The 22,689-nt window shown below is 44.9% G+C and overlaps 1 protein-coding gene across 1 annotated transcript in view; it reads left to right on the forward strand.

The window, feature by feature from the left end:
- LOC115472445 (DBIRD complex subunit ZNF326-like) overlaps window positions 1-22,689 on the forward strand; it is a 282,530-nt gene that overhangs the window by 37,159 nt on the left and 222,682 nt on the right. The window lies entirely within an intron of this gene.

A 22,689-nucleotide genomic window follows, 5' to 3' on the forward strand; every position in this document is an offset into this window, starting at 1 on the left:
AACAAACCAAAACAAAAGCTAGCAGTATTGCTTGATTGCTATGTGGCTGTTTGGGGACCTGCCGCGAGCACAGATGCACCTTCTTTTCTCTGTCTTCCACTCTTGCTTAGGTAGGAAGATACTGATTCAAACTGAGGCTGGACAAGAGTATTATAGTCTCGCGCAAGAATCAAAGTTCTCAGTCTCCACCTGCTGATAGGCGTGCATAACCCATCAGTCCAGAGGGACTAAAGGAAAGAAAATTAGCAGGTAAGATCTAATTTCTTTTTTGGTTTGGCTAGCTTGATTCCCCTTTGAAAGAAATAAAGCTAATTGGAAAAAAAAAACTGGGGGCGATTCCAGTGCCAGAAATTATATTCATTACTGATTAGTCAGAGAAATTGAAACAAATCTGTGTAAACCTGAAAGATGTAATGGGGCAGTTTGATAAATTAAAGAGTAGCAAATCACATGGACCGGATGGTATACATACCAGAGTACTGATGGAACTAAAAAATGACTTTCCAGAGCTGTTAATATATAATTTATTTATTGGGATTTATTAACCGCCTTTATAAAGAGATTCACCCATGGCGGTGTACAGCAGGTACAGTTTACTATAAAACTTGGGGTCCTGTTTACTAAGCTGCGCTGTAGGCGCTCTAGCGTTTTTAGCGCATGCCCTATGGATGTCTCTAGCATTAGCAAGAGCTAAAAACGATAGAGCCCTTAGTTTTGTTAGCAGCATAACAATCGTAAAATTACCTCATTTATTGTATTTATGTTTATATTTGGTCAACTTGGAAACAGCAAATTGATATCTAATAGGACTACCATGAAACAGTATCAAAAATATACAGTTTTAACAGCACTACAGAACAACCATACAACAGAAATATGATAAATGTCATTACAATACCATAATAGACAGCATGGAAGAACTTTCAAATAATGTAGATAGAATACAATGTCAGCATGAAACCAATTAAACATCTAATAAATATGCATTAGAACATTCAAATATCTCTTCAAGTTTATTTAGTATTTGCTATCCCGCACATCAAATGTATTTCTAGGCTGCTTACAGACTAGATAGGTACATTAAAGGAAGAGAGAGAGGGAAATAATACAACTCTGCCGTCATTTACTGTGTTACTATATATTACACACTGTAAGTAAGAAAAAAGGATATGACTAGAAGGGGAGAGGGGCGGAACTACGATATTTATAGGATAGGAGGAAGGGAAGAAGGGGAAGGTAGTGCTTTAAAAAAGAAACAACACTCTTAAAGTCAATCATGCTCGATCTCCAAGGACAAATGTGTAGTTAAATGAGGTATATGCATCTAGAAAAAGGAAAGTCATAATTTCTGATTTAAATGCTTGGAGTGAAGTCTAATGACGAAGGTACTATAACAGTTTATTCCAATGTTCTGGTCCTTGAAGAGAAAAAAATTGCTTTCCTAGAACATTCGTGTATAATTTCCCGAAAAGATGGTACCGTCAGCAAATTTTGAAAGGATGACCGAAGGGATCTCTGATTAGAATAGGGGATTAGTAAATGGGAGAGTTATGGTGGCTCGCTGGAGAGGTGGGTCTTATAAATTAACAGGAGGATCTTATATATATAATGCGGTGAAATAAAGGGAGCCAATGGGCTGTTTTCAAGAGAGGGGTGACATGATCAAGTTTCTTTTTTCCAGTGACTAATTTAATGGTGGTGTATTGAACTAGTTGTAAATGTCGAATATCAGTGGTTCTGAGGCCCAGATACAGTGAATTGCATTAGTCTAATTTGCTTATTACAAAAGGTATGATTCTAATGCTTTTCTACAATACAGCTTATCATGTAGTTAAGGGGACAAGTTGAGTAGTGCAGAGTTAGTTTGGATAAATAGATGTGTGGTTAAACTCAAAGCAAGTTCTTGTACGGTTAAACAAGATATAACGAACTGGTCTGAGCTACAGTATATGTATCTTTTAAAATTAAGCATGGTATCATTGGAGGGTGACTAATATAACGCCAGTTTTTAAAGAGGTTTCCAGAGTGATTATAGACTGGTGAGCCAGACGTTGGTGCTGAGCTAAACGATAAAGAACAAAATTTCTGAGCATATACATAGGCATGGATTAATGAGACAAAGCCAATATGGATTTAATGAAGGGAAATCTTGCTTCACCAATCTACTACATTTTTTTGAAGGGGTGAATAAACATATAGATAAAGGTGAGGCAGTTGATTCTGTGTATCTGGATTTTCAAAAGGCATTTGAGAAATACCTCATGAAAGACTTTTGAGGAAATTAGAAAGCCAGTGTCCTATTTTGGATTAAAAACTGGTTAAAAGATAGAAAACGGAGAGTAGGGTTAAATAGTCAGTATTCTCAACGGAGAAGGGTAGATAGTGGGATTCCTCAGTGGACTGTGCTGGGACCGCTGCTTTTTAACATATTTATAAATAATTTAGAGATGGTAATAACTAGTGAGATAATCAAATTTGCCGATGACACAAAGTTATTCAAAGTTGTTAAATCGCAAGAGCATTGTGAAAAATTGCAAGAGGACCTTACGAGTCTGAGAGATAGGGCGTCCAAATGACAAATTATATTAACCCTCTTATTCTATATTATATATATATATATATATATATATGTGTGTGTGTGTGCAAATTTAGGCAAGCACCCAATTTGCATGCGCAATTTAATTGCATAGCAAGACAATGCTAATAATTGGGCTCTAATATTTATTGATGCTAATTGTCAATGATTAAAATCTGTGTGCTTCTTTTAGTCACTGTTCTATAAAGATGTGCGCTTAAATTTTTACGTGCAGAACCATAAAGGGGGAGTGGCCATGGGAGGGACATGGGCGGGTCAGGGACTTTCCTTGAATTTGGGCACAGTGTTAGAATTAGGCAGATCCGTGCCTAGTTTAGGTGCAAGGATTTACATCGGGTTTTAGTTGGTGTAAATCCTCATGCCCAAAATTGGGTGCAGATCCTGTCATCAAATGTTATTCTATAAATGGCGCCCAACTTGGAGCGCTGCTTATAGACTACTACTTAGCATATATTTTTATTTTTGGTGCTATAAACAGAATTTAGTCCTTAATGTGAGCAAGTGCAAAATGATTTATGTAGGAAAGAGGAACCCAAGCTTTAGCCGCTTGTTGCAAGATTCCACACTAGAAATTGCTGCCCAGGAAAAAGATCTAGGTATCAATTAAGTGGTATATGTTTTTTTAAATAAATAATAAATAAATATGATGATATCCTTTGTTCAGTATGCAGCGGCACCTAAGAAAGCAAATAGAAGGTTAGGAAATATTAGGAAAGTAATGGAAAACAAAACTGATATTATAATTCCTTTGTATTGCTCCATGGTGCCGCCTCACCTTGAATATTGTGCAGTTCTGGTCATCGCATCTCAAGGCGACTATAGCGGAGTTAGAAAAGATATAGAGAAGGGTGACAAAAATGTTCAAGGGCTCTTCAGCTTGAAGAAGAGATTGCTGAGGGGAAGATATGATAGAAGTCTATAAAATACTGAGTAGAGTGGGACAAGTAGATGTGAATCACTTGTTTACTCTTTCCAAAACATAAGAACCAAGGGGGTACACAATGAAGGTACTAAACAGTAAATTTAAAACAAATTAGAGAAAATATTTCTTTACTCAACGTGTAATTAATCTCGGGAATTCGTTGCCAGAGAATGTGGTAAAAGCAGTTAGCTTATCAGGGTTTAAAAAAGGTTTGGATAATTTCATAAAAGAAAAGTCTATAAGCCACTATTAAGGGACTTAGGAAAATCCACTAATTATTTCCAGGATAAGCAGCATAAAATCTGTTTTACTGTTTTGGGATTTTGCCAGGTACTTGTGACCTTGATTGGCCACTGTTGGAAACAGGATACTGGGCTTGATGAACCTTCAGTCTGTCCCAGTATGGCAGTCCTATGTTCTCATGTAGCACAGGCCCAGAGGGACTTGGAGGGGTGGTGGTGGTGGTGGGGGTCTTCCCTACCTACCTTGGGTCTACCCTCAAGGGTATCCCGATGGAGCCCCTGGGGCTTTTTGACTCTAGAGTTTAACACAGATGATTAAAGTAAGCCCCACAGGCTGAGACTGGGTCACCCTCCCCTAATGGGGACTCTGTTCTGGTTTCTAAGTAACACAGGGAGGAACTGGGCCTTTATGACTCCCAGTCCCTTGTGGATTCAGATTCTGAGGAGCACCTCCCTCGGGGAGGAGGAAGAGGAGCAGTCCCATGTGATTGGCTTTTCCGTTGTGAGGAACTTTCTCATCTTATTGATGAGGTGTCACAGGCCCTGGGCATGTTAATGGTGCCTGCCGAGGACCCTTCTGATGGAGATCTTTGCTGGAGGGCCTCACTGGGCCTTCAAAGCATTTCCCTCATAGTATATAAAGAAGGCCAAGAGGGATTACGAAAAAAAGATACCATTAGAGGCAAAAAACATAGTAAAACTTTTTTTCGATATATTAAAAGCAGGAAGCCGGCAAAAGAATCGGTTGGGCCGCTGGATGACCGAGGGGTAAAAGGGGCAATCATGGAAGACAAAGACGTAGTGGAGAGATTGAATGAATTCTTTGCTTCGGTCTTCACCAAGGAAGATTTGGGTAGGATACCGGTGTCGGAAATGGTATTTCAAGCGGACGAGTCGGAGAAAATTACTGACTTCACGGTAAACCTGGAGGACGTAATGGGGCAGTTTAGCAAACTGAAGAGTAGCAAATCTCCTGGACCGGATGGTATTCATCCTAGAGTACTGATAGAACTGAAAATGAGCTTGCAGAACTACTGTTTAGTGATATGCAATTTATCCTTAAAATCGAGCATGGTACTGGAAGAGTGGAGGGTGGCCAATGTAACGCCAGTTTTCAAAAAAGGTTCCAGGGGAGATCCGGGAAATTATAGACCGGTGAGTCTGACGATGGTGCCGGGGAAAACGGTAGAGGCTATTATTAAAAACAAAATTACAGAGCACATCCAAGGACATGGATTACTGAGACCGAGTCAGCACGGCTTTTGTGTGGGGAAATCCTGCCTGACCAATTTACAAACATGTGGACAAAGGGGAGCCGGTTGATATCGTGTATCTGGATTTTCAAAAGGCGTTTGACAAGGTACCTCATGAAAGGCTACAGAGGAAATTGGAGGGTCATGGGATAAGAGGAAATATCATATTGTGGATTAAAAACTGGCTGAAGGATAGGAAACAGAGAGTGGGATTAAATGGGCAGTATTCACAATGGAGAAGGGTAGCTAGTGGGGTTCCTCAGGGGTCTGTGCAAGGAACGCTGCTTTTTAATATATTTATAAATGATTTAGAGATGGGAGTAACTAGCGAGGTAATTAAATTTGCTGATCACACAAAGTTATTCAAAGTCGTTAACTCGCAAGAGAATTGTGAAAAATTACAGAAGGACCTTATGAGACTGGGCGGCTAAATGGCAGATGACATTTAATGTGAGCAAGTGCAAGGTGATGCATGTGGGGAAAAAAGAACCCAAATTATAGCTACGTCATGCAAGATTCCACGTTAGGAGTTAAGGACCAAGAAAGGGATCTGGGTGTCGTCGTCGATAATACACTGAAACCTTCTGCTCAGTGTGCTGCTGTGGCTAGGAAAGCGAATAGAATGTTGGGTATTATTAGGAAAGGTATGGAAAACAGGTGTGAGGATGATGTTATAATGCCATTGTATTGCTCCATGGTGCGACCGCACCTTGAGTATTGTGTTCAATTCTGGTTGCTGCATCTCAAGAAAGATATAGTAGAATTGGAAAAGGTGCAGCGAAGGGCGACTAAACTGATAGCGGGGTTGGGAAGACTTCCCTATGAAGAAAGACTAGGAGGCTAGGGCTTTTCAGTTTGGAGAAGGGACGGCTGAGGGGAGACATGATAGAGGCATATAAAATAGTGAGTGGAGTGGAACAGGTGGATGTGAAGCGTCTGTTCACGCTTTCCAAAAATACTAGGACTAGGGGGCATGCGATGAAACTATAGTGTAGTAAATTTAAAACAAATCGGAGAAAAAGTTTCTTCACCCAACGCATAATTAAACTCTGGAATTCGTTGCCGGAGAACATGGTGAAGGCGGTTAGCTTGGCAGAGTTTAAAAAGGGGTTAGACGGTTTCCTAAAAGCCAAGTCCATAAACCACTAGTAAATGGACTTGGGAAAAATCCACAATTCCAGGAATAACATATACAGTGGTGGAAATAAGTATTTGATCCCTTGCTGATTTTGTAAGTTTGCCCACTGACAAAGACATGAGCAGCCCATAATTGAAGGGTAGGTTATTGGTAACAGTGAGAGATAGCACATCACAAATTAAATCCGGAAAATCACATTGTGGAAAGTATATGAATTTATTTGCATTCTGCAGAGGGAAATAAGTATTTGATCCCCCACCAACCAGTAAGAGATCTGGCCCCTACAGACCAGGTAGATGCTCCAAATCAACTCGTTACCTGCATGACAGACAGCTGTCGGCAATGGTCACCTGTATGAAAGACACCTGTCCACAGACTCAGTGAATCAGTCAGACTCTAACCTCTACAAAATGGCCAAGAGCAAGGAGCTGTCTAAGGATGTCAGGGACAAGATCATACACCTGCACAAGGCTGGAATGGGCTACAAAACCATCAGTAAGACGCTGGGCGAGAAGGAGACAACTGTTGGTGCCATAGTAAGAAAATGGAAGAAGTACAAAATGACTGTCAATCGACAAAGATCTGGGGCTCCACGCAAAATCTCACCTCGTGGGGTATCCTTGATCATGAGGAAGGTTAGAAATCAGCCTACAACTACAAGGGGGGAACTTGTCAATGATCTCAAGGCAGCTGGACCACTGTCACCACGAAAACCATTGGTAACACATTACGACATAACGGATTGCAATCCTGCAGTGCCCGCAAGGTCCCCCTGCTCCGGAAGGCACATGTGACGGCCCGTCTGAAGTTTGCCAGTGAACACCTGGATGATGCCGAGAGTGATTGGGAGAAGGTGCTGTGGTCAGATGAGACAAAAATTGAGCTCTTTGGCATGAACTCAACTCGCCGTGTTTGGAGGAAGAGAAATGCTGCCTATGACCCAAAGAACACCGTCCCCACTGTCAAGCATGGAGGTGGAAATGTTATGTTTTGGGGGTGTTTCTCTGCTAAGGGCACAGGACTACTTCACCGCATCAATGGGAGAATGGATGGGGCCATGTACCGTACAATTCTGAGTGACAACCTCCTTCCCTCCGCCAGGGCCTTAAAAATGGGTCGTGGCTGGGTCTTCCAGCACGACAATGACCCAAAACATACAGCCAAGGCAACAAAGGAGTGGCTCAGGAAGAAGCACATTAGGGTCATGGAGTTGGCCTAGCCAGTCACCAGACCTTAATCCCATTGAAAACTTATGGAGGGAGCTGAAGCTGCGAGTTGCCAAGCGACAGCCCAGAACTCTTAATGATTTAGAGATGATCTGCAAAGAGGAGTGGACCAAAATTCCTCCTGACATGTGTGCAAACCTCATCATCAACTACAGAAGACGTCTGACCGCTGTGCTTGCCAACAAGGGTTTTGCCACCAAGTATTAGGTCTTGTTTGCCAGAGGGATTAAATACTTATTTCCCTCTGCAGAATGCAAATAAATTCATATACTTTCCACAATGTGATTTTCCGGATTTAATTTGTGATGTGCTATCTCTCACTGTTACCAATAACCTACCCTTCAATTATGGGCTGCTCATGTCTTTGTCAGTGGGCAAACTTACAAAATCAGCAAGGGATCAAATACTTATTTCCACCACTGTATAGAATGTTTGTACATTTGGGAAGCTTGCCAGGTGCCCTTGACCTGGATTGGCCGATGTCGTGGACAGAATGCTGGGCTCGATGGACCCTTGGTCTTTTCCCAGTGTGGCATTACTTATGTACTTATGGTCCCCCTCCAGATGACGACCCTCCAGGGGGCTAGGGCGTTTGGTCACCTTTATGCCTCTGCTCCTGAGGAAGTCGAGAAGTATTTGGTTACAGTGGTCACAAAGGCTACTGCTGTTCTGGTTCAGGGGGGCTCAGTGCTCTGGGAGCTCCATGAGAAGAAGGTGGAGCAAAATCTTCACCTTGCCTTTTCTGTAGGAGCCTTGAGTATTTAGGCTTCTATTTGTGGCATCTATGTGGCCAAGACTATGCTGTGTTGTTTGCAGCAGCTGCCTGAGTCTCGCCTGGAGTGGAGTGCTTTTTGGTGGATATCCTTTGCGACAATTGTCCATCTTTCTTCCTATTCCATTATGGCCTCGGTGGTTGGGGCGCTGATGGCTATGACTTGCCACTTGGTCTTGGGTGCGGTGCTAAGAAGCTTCTGAGTCGGTTGCCTTTTAGGGGGTACTTTCTGTCTGGTGAAGCTAGTTAAGGATATGGGAGAGCCGCAGCCTCTGTGTGTCCTGGAGCTGAGGCCAAAATGCTCTCGTTGGTCTTCCTCCTCGAGTGGCACCCCAGCAGGGTGGGCCTCAGGGCAGCTCTATGCTCTCAGGTTCAGCTTTTGGGGCAGGATAGATCCTTGAAGAGGGGTTCCTTTCATGGTCCAAAAGGGGCCGGAACCTTGGGTGGGACTGCAGCCACCATACCTACTCAGTGAGGGTGTGGCAGGCCCCTCTTTGGAGGCAGGCCATCTCTCTCCCACCATGATTGGAGCCATATAACCTCAGATCAACAGGTGGTGGAGATGATTTAGAAGGGGAACTCCCTGAATTCATCCTGTTCCCAATGCCTTCATGTCTTTCCCATGTGACTTGGCTCTAAAGCAGCAGGGTGTCATTCTTACTCTCCAGCACCTGTGTGATCTAGGGGCGTGGAACCCGTCCTTTCAGCAGAGTGCGGGCTGAGGTACTTCATTTATATTGTGGTCCCAAAGAAAGGCGGCTCATTTTAACCCATTTTGGACCACAAAGGGGTAAATGCTTGCCTGCAATTCCAACATTTCCGGTTGGAAACTGTACTCTGTGATTGCCTCAGTCCGTCCAGGGGAGTTCTTGATCTCCTTAGACCTTACAGAACTTATTTGCATTTTCTCATTTCAGCCCATCACAAGAGATATCTGCACTTCTGTTCTGTGGTGGCTCTTCCAGTTTCGGACCTTGTCCTTTGGCTTGACTATGGTGCCCTCCTTCTTTTTCAAGGTGATAGTGATTGTAACGGTGAATCTGCATTGCCAAGGTGTTAGGATTCATCCCTACTTGGACAACTGGTTGATTTGAGCCAACTCGGCTGTGGAGGCCAGTTGGGCACGTCTAGGGTCATTTCCCTTCTTGAGGCTCTGGGTTGGGTCATGAAGTGGCTGAAGAGCCATCTGGTTCCATCTCAGTACTTGGAGTACCTCGGAGTCCACTTCAGCAGTTCCTGGGAATTGGTGTTTCTTCCAGAGGACTGGGCGCAGAAGCTGTGGGACTGCTTACATCTTCTGGGGTCCATGACTGTGACTTGGAGGTGGTTTCTTGGCTAAAGGCGCACATGCAGCCCCTGTAACAGGCGCTGTTGTCCCAGTGGGCTCGCATCTTCTTAGAGCTTTCATCGTTCCCTGCCTCTTTCGTCTAAGGCACTTGTCTGGGTTGGTGGGACAGTACAGTGCATCTTCTGAGGGAGGTTCTGCTAGATCCCCCTCAGTGGGTCCTGGTCACCACGTGTTTGAATCTCCTTGATTGGAGAGCTTATTGCTTGGTTTGGGTGTAACAGGGGACCTGGACGAGCCAGGAGGCAGTCTGGTCCATCAATCGTCTGGAGACCCAGGTGGCCCTGCAGGAGTTTTTGCCGTTCCTTGATGAGAAAATGGTCAGAGTGATGTTGGATAATGCCATGGCTGTGGCTTACATCAGCAAGCAGGGTGGAACCAGGAGTCAGGCGGTGGCCCTGGATGCCGCGTGTCTCTGTTGGGGGACAGAGAACCATCTGCAGGCCCTCTCGGTGGTCCATATTGTGGGCATAGGCAGTGTTCAGGTGGACTTTCTTAGTTGCTCTGTTTTCTCCCGCAGTGACTTCTACGATACTGTGTTCGAGGAACTCCTCTGCATCCTGGCTTATGTCGGGGTCTGGTGAGTTTTTGATTCCTGGTGCAATGAAAGATCACTGTCTCCTTGGAGGGCTCAAATCCTTGATGTTCTGGGGTTCTTTCACCAAGGCCTGGACCAAGTGCTGGCTTTGAGCTCCATGAGGGGTCCAGGTGACTGCTTTGGCCAGTTTTCAGGGGAAAGTGACGTGTACCTCTCTGGCCTTGCTTAGGGAAGTGGTGGGAGTGATGTGCCTTCCTGGGATTTCATTCTGGCTCTCAGGGCACTGTCTGAGCTTTGTTTGAGCCCCTGTACTCAGCCTCCATCAAGGACCTTACTATCAAAACCATATCTATTAGATTGTAAGCTCTTTGAGCAGGGACTGTCTTTCTTCTATGTTTGTGCAGCGCTGCGTACGCCTTGTAGCGCTATAGAAATGCTAAATAGTAGTAGTAGTAATTTCTGGTGGCCATCACTTTGGTTCATACTGTCTCTGAGCTGCAGGCCCTGTCTGGTTGGAACCCATACCTTTCCTTCACGGAAGATTCAGTGGCCTTCCCTATAGCTCCCTCCTTTCTGATGAAGGTGGTGTCTCTTTTCCATGTGAATCAAGGAGGCTCCACAGGCTGGATGTACAGAGGACACTGCTCCAGTGTCTGAAGGAGACAAATGACTTTCGTGTCTCTGACCACCTCTTGGTGCTTTTCCATGGCGTTTGGAGGGGCCAGACAGCCACTAGGCCTCCATTGCAAAGTGGATCAAGGTGCTTCCTACATCTGCAAGAAGTCCAGTGCCTTGGGCTGAAGGCCTGCTTCACTAGGGCTTAGGCTGTTTCATGGGTGGAGGCCTGGGAGGTGGCCCCTGAGGAGATTTAAAGGGCAGTGACTTAGTTATTGCTCAATTCCTTTGCTAAGCAGATTCTATACGGACTTTGCCAGAATTGTCATTGGGGGAGGGGGGGGGCTTGTCATCCCTCGCCCACTAGATCTTTTTCAGTTCATTTCATTTGGGCAGAACAGTGCTAAGGAGGGAGAAATTGTCTTAGTTGATAATTTTCTTTCCTTTAGTCAGCCTCCAGCCTCTCCTTCCACCTCCTGCAGTCTGCTGTTGGAAGACTTCAGCCCTGAGTTCTGGGTGTGTGCTGTGATTCCTTTCAGTTCTTTCAAAGATAAATGAAATAGAATAAGAGAAATCTGTCTTTATTGTGATTGGCAGCAATATGGGGTTCCTGTGATATTGCTATATCCTGGAATATGCAGTGTTGCGCGTGCCACTCTGTGATGTTATGCTCGTTTGATTATCATTGTGCCTACAGTGGTTGATGGGGCATGGGGGTGTTACAAAAAGGGAATTTCCGCTACTTGGGCAAATACATACTGGATTGTTGGAGGGAGCACTCCAGTTTATACTGGTTATGTCACTGGCAGAATTCATTTTTCTCTACCTTCACTTGCTGGTGGAAAGGGTTAACACCTATTTGTGCAGAGCAGCGTAGCTGATTAAAGGAAGGAAAATTATTAGTAAGACACAATTTCTTTTTATTTTCTATCCCTTTCCTAATAATTCCTAGCATTTTGTTTTGTTTTCTTGGCTGTCACAGCACACTGAGCAGAAGATTTCAGCTTATTGTCCTGATGTTGAACCTAGCATCAGGTAACTAAGATTTTGATTATTTTTCCCAATGTATATCACTTTGCATTTGTCCATATTACATTTTATCTGCCATTTAGGTGCCCAGTTTTCCAATTTCCTACAGTCTTCTGTTGTAATAACTTTGAATAGTTTTCATGTGCAAATTTAGTCACCTCATTTGCCATTTCAAGATCACATAAATATGTTAAATAGAACAGATCCCAGTACAGATCCCTGGGGCACTCCCTGTATTTACCTTCCTCCATTGAGAGAAAAGGCCATTTAACCTTACTGTGTTTCCTATTTATTAACCATTTCCCAGAACATTGCCTCCTCTCCCTTGGCTTTTTAATTTTCTCTGGAGCCTCTCATGATGGATTTTATCAAAACTTCCTTGTCACAAACAGCAGGTGAATCCAGGAACTGGTGGGTTGTGTCCATCTACCAGCAGGTGGGAGTAATACCAGATGATCAGCCCCTGCATCAGGTATATCTCTAACTCCAGCAGGTGGTGGACAGCTGCTCTCCAGCTCCTGGATTCAAGGCCACTGAGGGTGCTCCTGGGCCATTGGTCAGTTGAGCCTGGGGGGTGACTGACTGAGGGTGTCAGCTGCATACTTTACTGCTAGGTCCCTGCCTCACCCCATACTCGCTCCTGACAGGCTTCCTGTCTCTTTCTGCACTCTCCTGCCGCCTCGGGCCTTGTGCAGCCTCTGGGGGTGATAAAGGTTTTTTGGGATCTTCTCCTGAGGAAGGAACTTCTCTTAAGAGACAAAAGACCTCTCCTGTTCCTGAGGAGGGGTCCTTGGTTCCAGTGTCTGCGGCTCTGTTGGTCAGCTCTCTCTGAGGGGTCTTAGAGACAGGCGGCCGTGGAGGATTTGGAGGACTTTGACCTTCCTCAAGAACAGGCAGATGATCCTTCTGCAGTTTGCCTCTTTCACAAAGATAAATTACTCTCTCTCATTTCACAGGCCTTAGAAGCTATAAATATTGATGAACTAGACGTTGCGGCTGCTCAGTCTGTGAACCCTAAGATGGCCAGTACTAGACACCCGGCAAGAGCTTTTCCGGTACATGAGGCCGTTGACGAGTTAATTACGGCACAGTGGTCAGACCCAGATGGCGCTCTTAAAGTGTCCAAGGCCATGTCTTGTCTTTATCCTGTCGCAGCAGTTCGATCGGAACAGTTGGCCCTTCCTAAGTTGGACGCTGTAGTCACAGCAGTCACTAAGAAGACTACTTTACCGATTGAAGGTGGGATAGCACTCAAGGACATGCAAGACAGACGTCTGGAAGCTTCTTTAAAGCGCATATTTGAGGTGACCTTTGTGCTTCAAGCTTCTGTATGTAGCTCTTATGTGGCTAGAAGCTGTCTTAGTTTGCTCCACTGTGGTCAAGAGTATCTTCAGGAGGCAGATGGAGCCGGATCTCCGTTCTTTTCTCACATGGAGTTAGGTCTCGCTTATTTAGCAGATGCCATTTATGACTTGGTTCATTCTACAGCCAAGCTTATGGCTCTAGCAGTTTCCTTTCGGAGAATGTTGTGGCTTCGTCATTGGTCTGCTGACATGGCCTCCAAACTACGCCTCATCCATTGGCTTTTCAAGGTAAGCTGTTGTTTGGGGAAGACTTAGAGAAAATTGTTAAGGATTTGGGAGATTCCAAATCCCAGCACCTTCCTGAAGATAAGCCTGAACCTGCTTCAAGACAGGGGCCCTCCAAATCCCGTTTGCGGGAGGTGCGCCAGTATTGCACGGGATGGGCTTCTGGGTCCTTTCAGCGTCCTCGTTTCCAGCAAAGATCTTCCTTTCGCAGTGAGAAGCGAACTTCAGGAGCCTCCACTCGTCAGGGAGCCACTCCTCACACCTCCCAATGATGGGGCACTGGCCCGTTCTGCGGAGGAGCAGATTGGGGGACAGGTATCTGTTTCTCCCAGAGTGGGTCAAGATAACCTCAGACCAATGGGTCCTCCATGTGGTGTGAGAAGGATACAAACTGGAGTTCCGTGCACCCGTCACAGAATTTTTTTCTGGAGTCTCGATGCGGCACGCGTTCAAAGTGGGAAGCAGTTCAAAGCACATGTGAGAGCTTCTACAGTCGGGAATCGTTGTTCCTGTGCCTCCTCCTGAATTTTGCAAGTGCCACTATTCCATTTACTTTGTAGTTCCCAAAAAGGGCGAAACTTTTTGCCAGTTCTTGATTTAAGGGTCGTGAAGAAGTTTCTGCTAGTTTGACGTTTTCGCATGGAAATTTTGTGGGCCGTTATTTCAGTAGTCCAGCTGGGAGAGTTCTTGATGGATCTTGACCTGCGAGAAGCTTACTTACACATTCTGATTTGGTAACCGCATTAGAGATTCCTCAGGTTTGCGATTCTAGGGTAGCACTTCCAGTTTCAAGCTCATCCTTTTGGATTGGCCACAGCTCCACGCACCTTCTCAAAGGTCATGGTAGTGGTGGCGGCCTTTTTATGTAAAGAAGGGATTCGGGTTCATCCCTATCTCGACAACTGGTTGATTCGAGCGAACTCAACTCGGGAGAGTCGGGCTGCCACCGCCGGGTAATCACTCTTCTGCAGTCTTTGGGCTGGATTATCAATTCAGACAAGAGTCAACTTCACCCAACTCAGACCTTGGAATACCTCGGAGTGCTATTCGACACGAAGGTAGGGAAAGTCTTTCTTCCCGATGGCCGGCGAATCAAGCTGGTTGCACAGTTCTGCTGCTTGCTTTGGCTGCCCCGCCCTCGCATTTGGAACTATGTTCAAGTCCTGGGGTCCATGGCAGCTACGCTGGAGGTGGTGCCATGAGTGAGGGCTCACATGCGTCCTCTACAGTTGTTTCTCCTGAGCAGATGGTCACTGACTTCCCTGGACTATCAGTGGCGACTGCCCTGAACGGACTTGACCAGGGGCAGCATGACTTGGTGGCTCCTCCCGTCCACTTTGCAGAAGAGCATGCCATTAGCCTCCCTGGACTGGATGGTGGTCGTGACGGATGCCAGTTTGTGGGGATGAGGTGCTCATTGTCTGGATAGAATGACCCAAGGAACTTGGACTCCTCTCGAGGCGGCTTGGTCCATAAATCGTTTGTAATTGAGAGTGGTAGTGAACGCAATAGCAGCTTTTCAGGATCTCCTGCAAAGGAAAGCAGTTAGAGTTTTGTTGGACAATTCGACGATGGTGGCCTACATCAATCGACAAGGAGGTACACACAATTTGCCTCTAGCATTGGAAGCATCCCGTGTGATGGAGTGGGCGGAGACTCATGTTCTTTGCCTTTCGGTGGCTCACATCACGGGCCAGAGCAATATCCAAGCGGATTTCCTCAGTCATACTCTTTTGGATGTGGCAGAGTGGATGCTGTCATCATCTGCATTTCGACTGATTTGTCATCGTTGGGGGAGCTCCAGTGATGGACCTCATGGCCATGTCCCAGAATGCCAAGGTACCCAAATTTTTCTCCCGAAAAAGGCGGCCCAGATCTGCAGGACTCGACACTCTACTGCAGCCGTGGCCGAAGAAGGGGCTACACTGTTTCTCCTCCGTGGCCCCTGATAGGAAGAATCCTACATTGAATCAGTCGTCATCAGGGGCTAGTGGTTCTGTTGGCACCAAATTGGGCCTGAAGACTGTGGTATGCGGATCTGGTTTGGTTGCTACACGACACTCCACTGCGGCTTCCGGTGATTCCGGATCTACTACACCAAGGTCCTGTCCGATGGAAAATCCCTCCTGATTTGGTGTTACGGCCTGGCTATTGAGAGGCACTGGTTGAGGAGAAAGGGGTTTTCAGAACCTGTTACTACCACTCTTCTCCAGGCCCGAAAACGGACTACTTACGCTTATGTCTGAGTATGGAAAATATTTTCCTTGTGGTGCACTGAGCAGACCAGGTCGCCCTTCCTGGTTTTGATTTCGGTGATCTTAGATTTTTTGCAGGAAGGTCTTTATAAGGGTCTCACCTATAATTCTCTTCGAGTTTAAGTGACTGCTCTAGCTTTCTTTTGAGGTCGAGTAGCCGGGCATTTCACCTGGATTTAGTTCGTTTTTTGCAAGGGGCTATTCATCTTTGTTTGCCCTTCAGCGGCCTTGTCCTCCTTGGCATTTAAACCTGGTGCTCCGTGCTTTCCAAGCAGGTCTGTTCGAGACTTTGTAAAAGGTAACGGATAAGGATCTTACTCTTAAGATGGTGTTTTTGATAGCCTTTACCTCAGCTCAGCGCATTTCCGAACTTCAGGCTTTGTCTTGTCAGGATCCCTTTTTACAGCTTTCAGAGACAGGGGTCTCTGTTAGGATAGTGCCATATTTTCTCCCGAAGGTGGTGTCAGATTTTCACCTCAGACTCTTTTTCTTCCATCGTTTCGGAAAGAGGATTTTCCAGAGGAATTCGCATCTCTTCGCCTGTTAGATGTGCAGAGGGTGCTTTTCCGTTACCTGCAGGTTATGAATGAATTTTGTCGATCGGGTCACCTCTTTGTGCTTCTTTCGGGACTGCGGAGAGGTGAGGCAGCCTCTAAAGCCTCCGTAGCTCGTTGGATTAGGGAGGCCATTGGGTTGGTGTATCTGTTACAGGGTTGAGATCCTCCTCCTGCTCTGCGAGCTAATTCTACTCGGGCGCAGGTGACGTCTTGGGCAGAGACTTCTGTTCTTCATGTGGATGAAATTTGTCGTGCAGCTACTTGGGCTTCTCGTCATACTTTTTGTCAAACACTACTGGTTGGATGTCGCCGCGAATGAAGATGCGTGTTTTGGGGCTCAAGTATTAGCTTGGGGGATGTCGGCTTCTGGCCCTTCTTAGGGTATGCTTTGGTACATCCCACCAGTTTCTGGATTCATCTGCAGTTTGTGATAAGGAAGGTAAAATTATGTCTTACCTGATAATTGTTTTCCTTTAGCAATAGCAGATGAATCCAGGATCCCTCCCGTTAGCCGACTGTTTTTCCGCTACTGTGTTCTTTTTCCTCTAATGCAGCTTTAGACAGGGACATGAAATCTGCCAGGGCAGTGATTTTTGGAACAGATGCTCCATAGTTATATAGTTCTATGGTTGGTTCTCTTTTATTATAGTGAGGATGGTTTCTGAGTTCAAGTTGTTTGTTCTAGTTGGCCTACTTCTACTGCTTTTGAAAGACTTATACTAACTGATGCAGGGGCTGGCTGTCTGGTATTACTCCCACCAGTTCTGTTTATCTCTATCTCCACTTGCTGGTAGATGGACACAACCCACCAATTCCTGGATTCATCTGCTGTTGCTAAAGGAAAGAAAATGATCAGGTAAAACATAATTTTACCTTACTGAAATCTAGATATACTACAACAACTGGCTCACCTTTATCCACATGTTTATTCACACCTTCAAAGAAATGAAGCAAATTGGTGAGGCAGGATTTCCCTTGTCTGAATCCATGTTGAGACTGTCCCGTTAAACCATTTTTGGCTGTGTTCAGTGATTTCATGTTTGAGTTCTTTCATACCCTTGAGTGTATACCATCTGGTCCAAGTGATTTACTACTCTTTATTTTTTTTTATTTGTCTCAGTACGTCTTTCAGATTCACCGAGATTTGTTTCAGTTTCTCTGTATCATCACCCTTGAAACTTCTTTGTAACAAAGTGCTTAGGACTGATGAAACAAAAATTGAATTGTTTATCTACAACCACACAGGATACAAAATATATTTGAGTATATTTGAGTAAAACAGTTGAATAAAAGAACACATTACCAACTATTAAGCATGGGGTGTATGTATTATGTTTTGGGTAGTGTGGTAGGTAATGGGACAGGAGATAATTGTTCAGATGGAAGGAAGAATGGATTCAGCTAAAAATCAGCACATCCTAGAAGGTGATGTTCCATAGTTGATGAAGAAATCAAAACTTAGAAGAGACTGGATATTTCACAAGACACTGATCTGAAACCTATTTCAAAATCAACCATGAAGTCCTGAAAAACTAGAACTATGAGACCACAAACATGCAGTATGTGCAAGGATATATTAGAATATTTCTGAGCTAGGAGAGTTCCCCAAAGAAATGTGTGTGGGGGGGAGGGGAAGAATTCCTAAATAACAGTAGTAAGCTTTAGCTGTCTACAGGAAACATTTGGAAGATGCCTTTTCTGCTGAAGGAGCTATCACAAAGTATTGACTGAAAGGGTGCCCAGATTTAGTACCTGCTTAAGGCACTATTTTTTCATTTTGAATTATTAAGAAAAAAATAAATGCAAACATATTTGTGCTAAAATTTTCCAAAAGATGTCGTGTTTATTCACTGAGGACAAACAGGTTTATAATTCTTATGTGGGGTGACGCTGACCTGCGTCGCCGGTGCAAAATTTACCAAAGTCTAATAAGAGCTTTTGATAAAGTTCCTCATGAGAGCTCCTGAGAAAATTAAAGCATCATGGGATAGGAGGCAATGTTCTGGTGCAGATTAGGAATTGGTTACTGGACAGAAATCAGAGGGTAGGGTTAAATGGTCATTTCTCTCAATGGAGGAGGGTGAACAGTGGAGTGCCGCAGGTATCTGTACTTGCACCGATGCTTTTTAACATATTTATAAATGATATGGAAATCGGAACGACAAGTGAGGTGTTCAAATTTGCAGATGATGCAAAACTATTGAAGGTTGTTAAAACACGTGCAGACTGTGAAATATTGCATGAAGACCTTAGAAAATTGGAAGACTGGACATCCAAATAGCAAATGAAATTTAATGTGAACAAATGCAAGGTGATGCACATTGGAAAGAATAATCTGAATCGGAGTTACCTGATGCTAGGGTCCACCTTGTGGGTCAGCACTCTGGATAAAGATCTGGGTGTCTTTGTAGATAATATGCTGAAATCTGCTTAGTGTGCAGCGGTGGCCAAAAAAGCAAACATGGTCCTTGGAGTTATTAGGAAAGGCATGGTGAATAAGACTGAAAATACTATAATGCCTTTGTATCTCTCCATGGTGCGTCTGCACCTTGAGTATTGCGTTCAGTTCTGGTCGCTGTATCTCAAAAAAGATATAGCGGAATTTGAAAAGGTTCAAAGAAGAGCGACCAAAATGACAAAGGGGATGGATCTCCTCTTGTATGAGGAAAGGTAAAGAGGTTAGGGCTCTTGAGCTTGGAAAAGAGACAGGTGAAGGGAGATATGATTGAGGTCTTCAAAATCCTGAGTGGTATAGAATACTAAATTGATTTTTTTTTTTTTTTACTCGTTCCAAAAGTACAAAGACTAGGGGACACTTGAGGAAGTTACATGGAAATACTTTTAAAACAGGATGAAATATTTTTTCACTCAACAAATAATTAAGCTCTGGAACTCTTTGCCAAAGGATGTGGTAACAGCGGTTAGTGTATCTGGGTTTAAAAAAGATTTGGACAGATTCCTGGAGGAACATGGGAAGCAACTGCTTACCCTGTGATTTGTAGTATAGAGGGTTGCCATGATTTGGGTTTCTGCCAAGTATTTTTGACTTGGCTGGCCACTGTTTGGAAAACAGGATACTGGGCTAGATGTACCCATTGGTCTGACTCAGTATGGCTACTCCTATGTTCTTATGTAGTCTCTCAGACACGCCCTCCAAATAACCCATCGAGAGCTCATTTGTTCAGCTCTCAGCACAGGTAAGTACTTGCAGAGGAACTCTCAGCCCTTCTGAAGGCCTATGCGGTTGAACCCGTTCCACCAGGGGAGAAAGGGCAGGGATTCTGTTCTAGGTACTTCCTTGTGCAAAAGAAATCAGGGGGGATGCGTCCCATCCTAGACTGAAGGGCCCTGAACAACTTCCTAGTAGACCTGAGAAAAATTCAGAATGTTTTCCCTGAGCACCCTTCTCCCAGTGATTCAGAAAAATGATTGGCTATGCTCTCTGGACTTAAAGGATGCATATACTCACATCCCAATACTTCCAGCCCACCGGACGTATCTTCGATTTCGGCTGGTAACATATCACTTTCAGTACTGCGTGCTGCACATTGACCTCGCATCAGATTCTTGGGTCTTCACCAAATGTCTAGCGGTAGTTGCAGGATCACTACGCAGACTGGGAGTCCATGTGTTCCCATAACTCAACGATTGGCTGGTGAAGAGCACCTTAGAGGAGGGTGCTCAGGAGTCCATGGGGATGACTATTCTGGTGCTCGAGCTACTAGGGTTCGTTTTAAACTAAACAAAGTCCCATCTCTGCCCTGTCCAGCGATTGGAGTTCATAGAAGCCTTGCTCGATACGCAGATGGTTCGAGCCTACCTCCTGGAGCAAAGAGAGTTCAATCTGGTCACACTCGCATCCAAGGTTCGTTCCTCTCAGCAGGTCACAGCTTGGCAGATGTTGAGATAGTTGGGCTACATGGCTTCCATAGTGTACATTATACCCAAGACGTCTTCACATGAGATCAGCTCAATGGACCCTAGCTTCTCAGTGGTATCAAGCCACGGGGAACCTGGAAAATGTCATTCAAGTGTCTCCAGAACTTGTAAGCTCACTTCAGTGATGGACCATTCGATCCAGTTTGACTCTGAGGCTTCCATTCCAAATTCCTCGGCAATAGAAAGTGCTTATGACGGATGCATTTCTCCTGGGATGGGGAGCTCATGTAGATGGGCTTCACTCTCAAGGAGCTTGGTCCTCCCAGGAAACGAATCTTCTGGATTCTGGAACTCTCCAAAGTCTTTCAGAGATCGGCTATCTCACCAAATTGTTCTCATCTAAACAGACAATCAGGTTGCAATGTATTACACTAACAAGCAGGGGGGCGTTGGATCATGTCCTCTGTGTCAGGAGGCTGTCCAGATGTGGCATTGGGCTCGCCAACATGGCATGGTCTGGCAAGCAAAAACAATACCTTGGCTGACAGACTGAGCAGGATAATGCAACCTCACGATTGGTCTCTCAATATGGGCATAGCCCGCAAGATCTTCTGAGTGTGGGGCACCCCCTCGGTCGATCTTTTTGCCACTCAGCTCAACCACAAGGTCCCTCAGTTCTGTTCCAGTCTTCATGCCCATGACAGACTAGCGTCAGATGCTTTTCTCCTCAATTGGAGGACAGGTCTTCTGTATGCATATCCTCCCATACCTCTAGTGGGTAAGACTTTGTTGAAACTCAAGCAAGACCGTGGAACCATGATTTTGATCGCACCGTACTGGCCATGGCAGATATGATTCCCTCAACTTCTGGAGTTATCCTCTGAACAACTGTGGAGATTGGAGTATTTTCTGATACTCATCACGCAGAATGAGGAGTTCCTTCTATATCCCAACCTCCAGTCTCTGGCTCTCACACCTTGGATGTTGAGAGTCTAGAATTCGCTTCCTTGGGTCTTTCAGAGGGTGTCTCCCGGGTCTTGCTGGCTTCCAGGAAAGACTCCACTAAGAGGTGCTATTCTTTGAAATGGAGTAGGTTTGCCATCTGGTGTGAGAGCAAGGCCCTAGATCCCCTTGCTTTACCCTACACAGACCCTGCTTGAATACCTTCTACACTTGTCAGAGTCTGGTCTCAAGACCAATTCCATAAGGGTTCACCTTAGTGCAATTAGTGCTTATCAGCGTGTAGAAGGTAAGCCCATCTCTGGACAGCCTATATTTCGCTTTATGAGAGGTTTGTTTTTGTCAAAGCTTCCTGTCAAACCTTTACCAGTATCATCGGATCTCAACGTCGTTCTCATACAGCTGGTGAAAGCAACTTTTGAGCCACTGAATTCCTGCCATCTGAAGTACTTGACCTGGAAGGTCATTTTCTTGGTGGCTGTTACTTCAGCTCACAGAGTCAGTGAGCTTCAGGCCATAGTGGTGGATGCACCTTATACTAAGTTTCATCACAACAGAGTAGTCCTCCACACGCACCCTAAGTTCCTACCGAAAGTAGTGTCGGAGTTCCATCTGAACCAGTCCATTGTCTTGCCAACATTCTTCCCAGACTTTATGCCCATCCTGGCAAAAGCAGTTTGCACACCTTGGATTGCAAGAGAGCATTGGCCTTTTACATAGAGTTGGGAAGGCCGCATAGGCAGTCTGCCCAGCTTTTTCTTTCTTTTGATCCCAACAGGATGGGGGTCGCCATCGGGAAACACACCATTTCTATTTGGCTGGCAGATTGCATTTCCTTCACTTATGCGCAAGCTGGGCTGGCCCTAGAGGGTCATGTTACAGCTCATAATGTCAGAGCCATGGCTGCGTTGGTAGTCCATTTGCTGTCAGCCTCCATTGAAGAAATTTTCAAGGCTGTGACATGGCCTTCAGTCTGCACATTCACATCACACTACTGCCTTAAGCAGGATACCCGACGTGACAGTCGGTTAGGGCAGACTATGTTACAGAATCTGTTTGGGGTCTAGAATCCAACTCCACCCTCGTAGTCCCATTTTATTCTTTTCCAGTCTACACTCTCATTCAGATTGTATATAGTTTCAGGGTAATCGCTGTTATGTCTTCGCTGTTGCGAGGCCCTACCAGTGTTTGTTGGTTTTGGTGAGCCTAGATGCTAGGAATTCCCCACTTGTGAGAATTGTAAGCATGCTTGTCCTCGGAGAAAGCGCAGGTACTTAGCAGGTGTTCTCTGAGGACAACAGGCTTTATATTCTCACAATCCCTCCCACCTCCCCTTAGAGTTGTCTCCTTTGTAGTTTTTTTACTTTATTTTTTTGCTGTAGTATTAAACTGAGGAGACTGTGTTCTCGTGGTAGTCAGGAAGGCATTCATGCATGTGCAGTGGAGCTTGCCTCACACTCCACAAAGCTCTCTTTAGACGTTGGTAAATTCCGGAACGGGCGATGGCCACTTGTGAGACTATAAAGTCTGCTATCCTCGGAGAACACCTGATACAGGGAGGTACCTGTGCTATTTTGTACCACGTAAAATCTGTGTCGACTTCTGTTCACTTAGGGGATTCAGTGAAATATACAATTTGACCAGGTGTGTGGCTAAATGTTTGCATATAATTGTAACGCAAAGTGTTACATTCCTAATTTTGCAAAAACAGAGGTATTGCACACTAGGAAGTTTATCATTAACAGTGTTGGTTTATTTTCAGTTCCTATTGAA

This window comes from Microcaecilia unicolor, chromosome 6, assembly GCF_901765095.1.
Source record: "Microcaecilia unicolor chromosome 6, aMicUni1.1, whole genome shotgun sequence".
Lineage (NCBI taxonomy): Eukaryota > Metazoa > Chordata > Amphibia > Gymnophiona > Siphonopidae > Microcaecilia > Microcaecilia unicolor.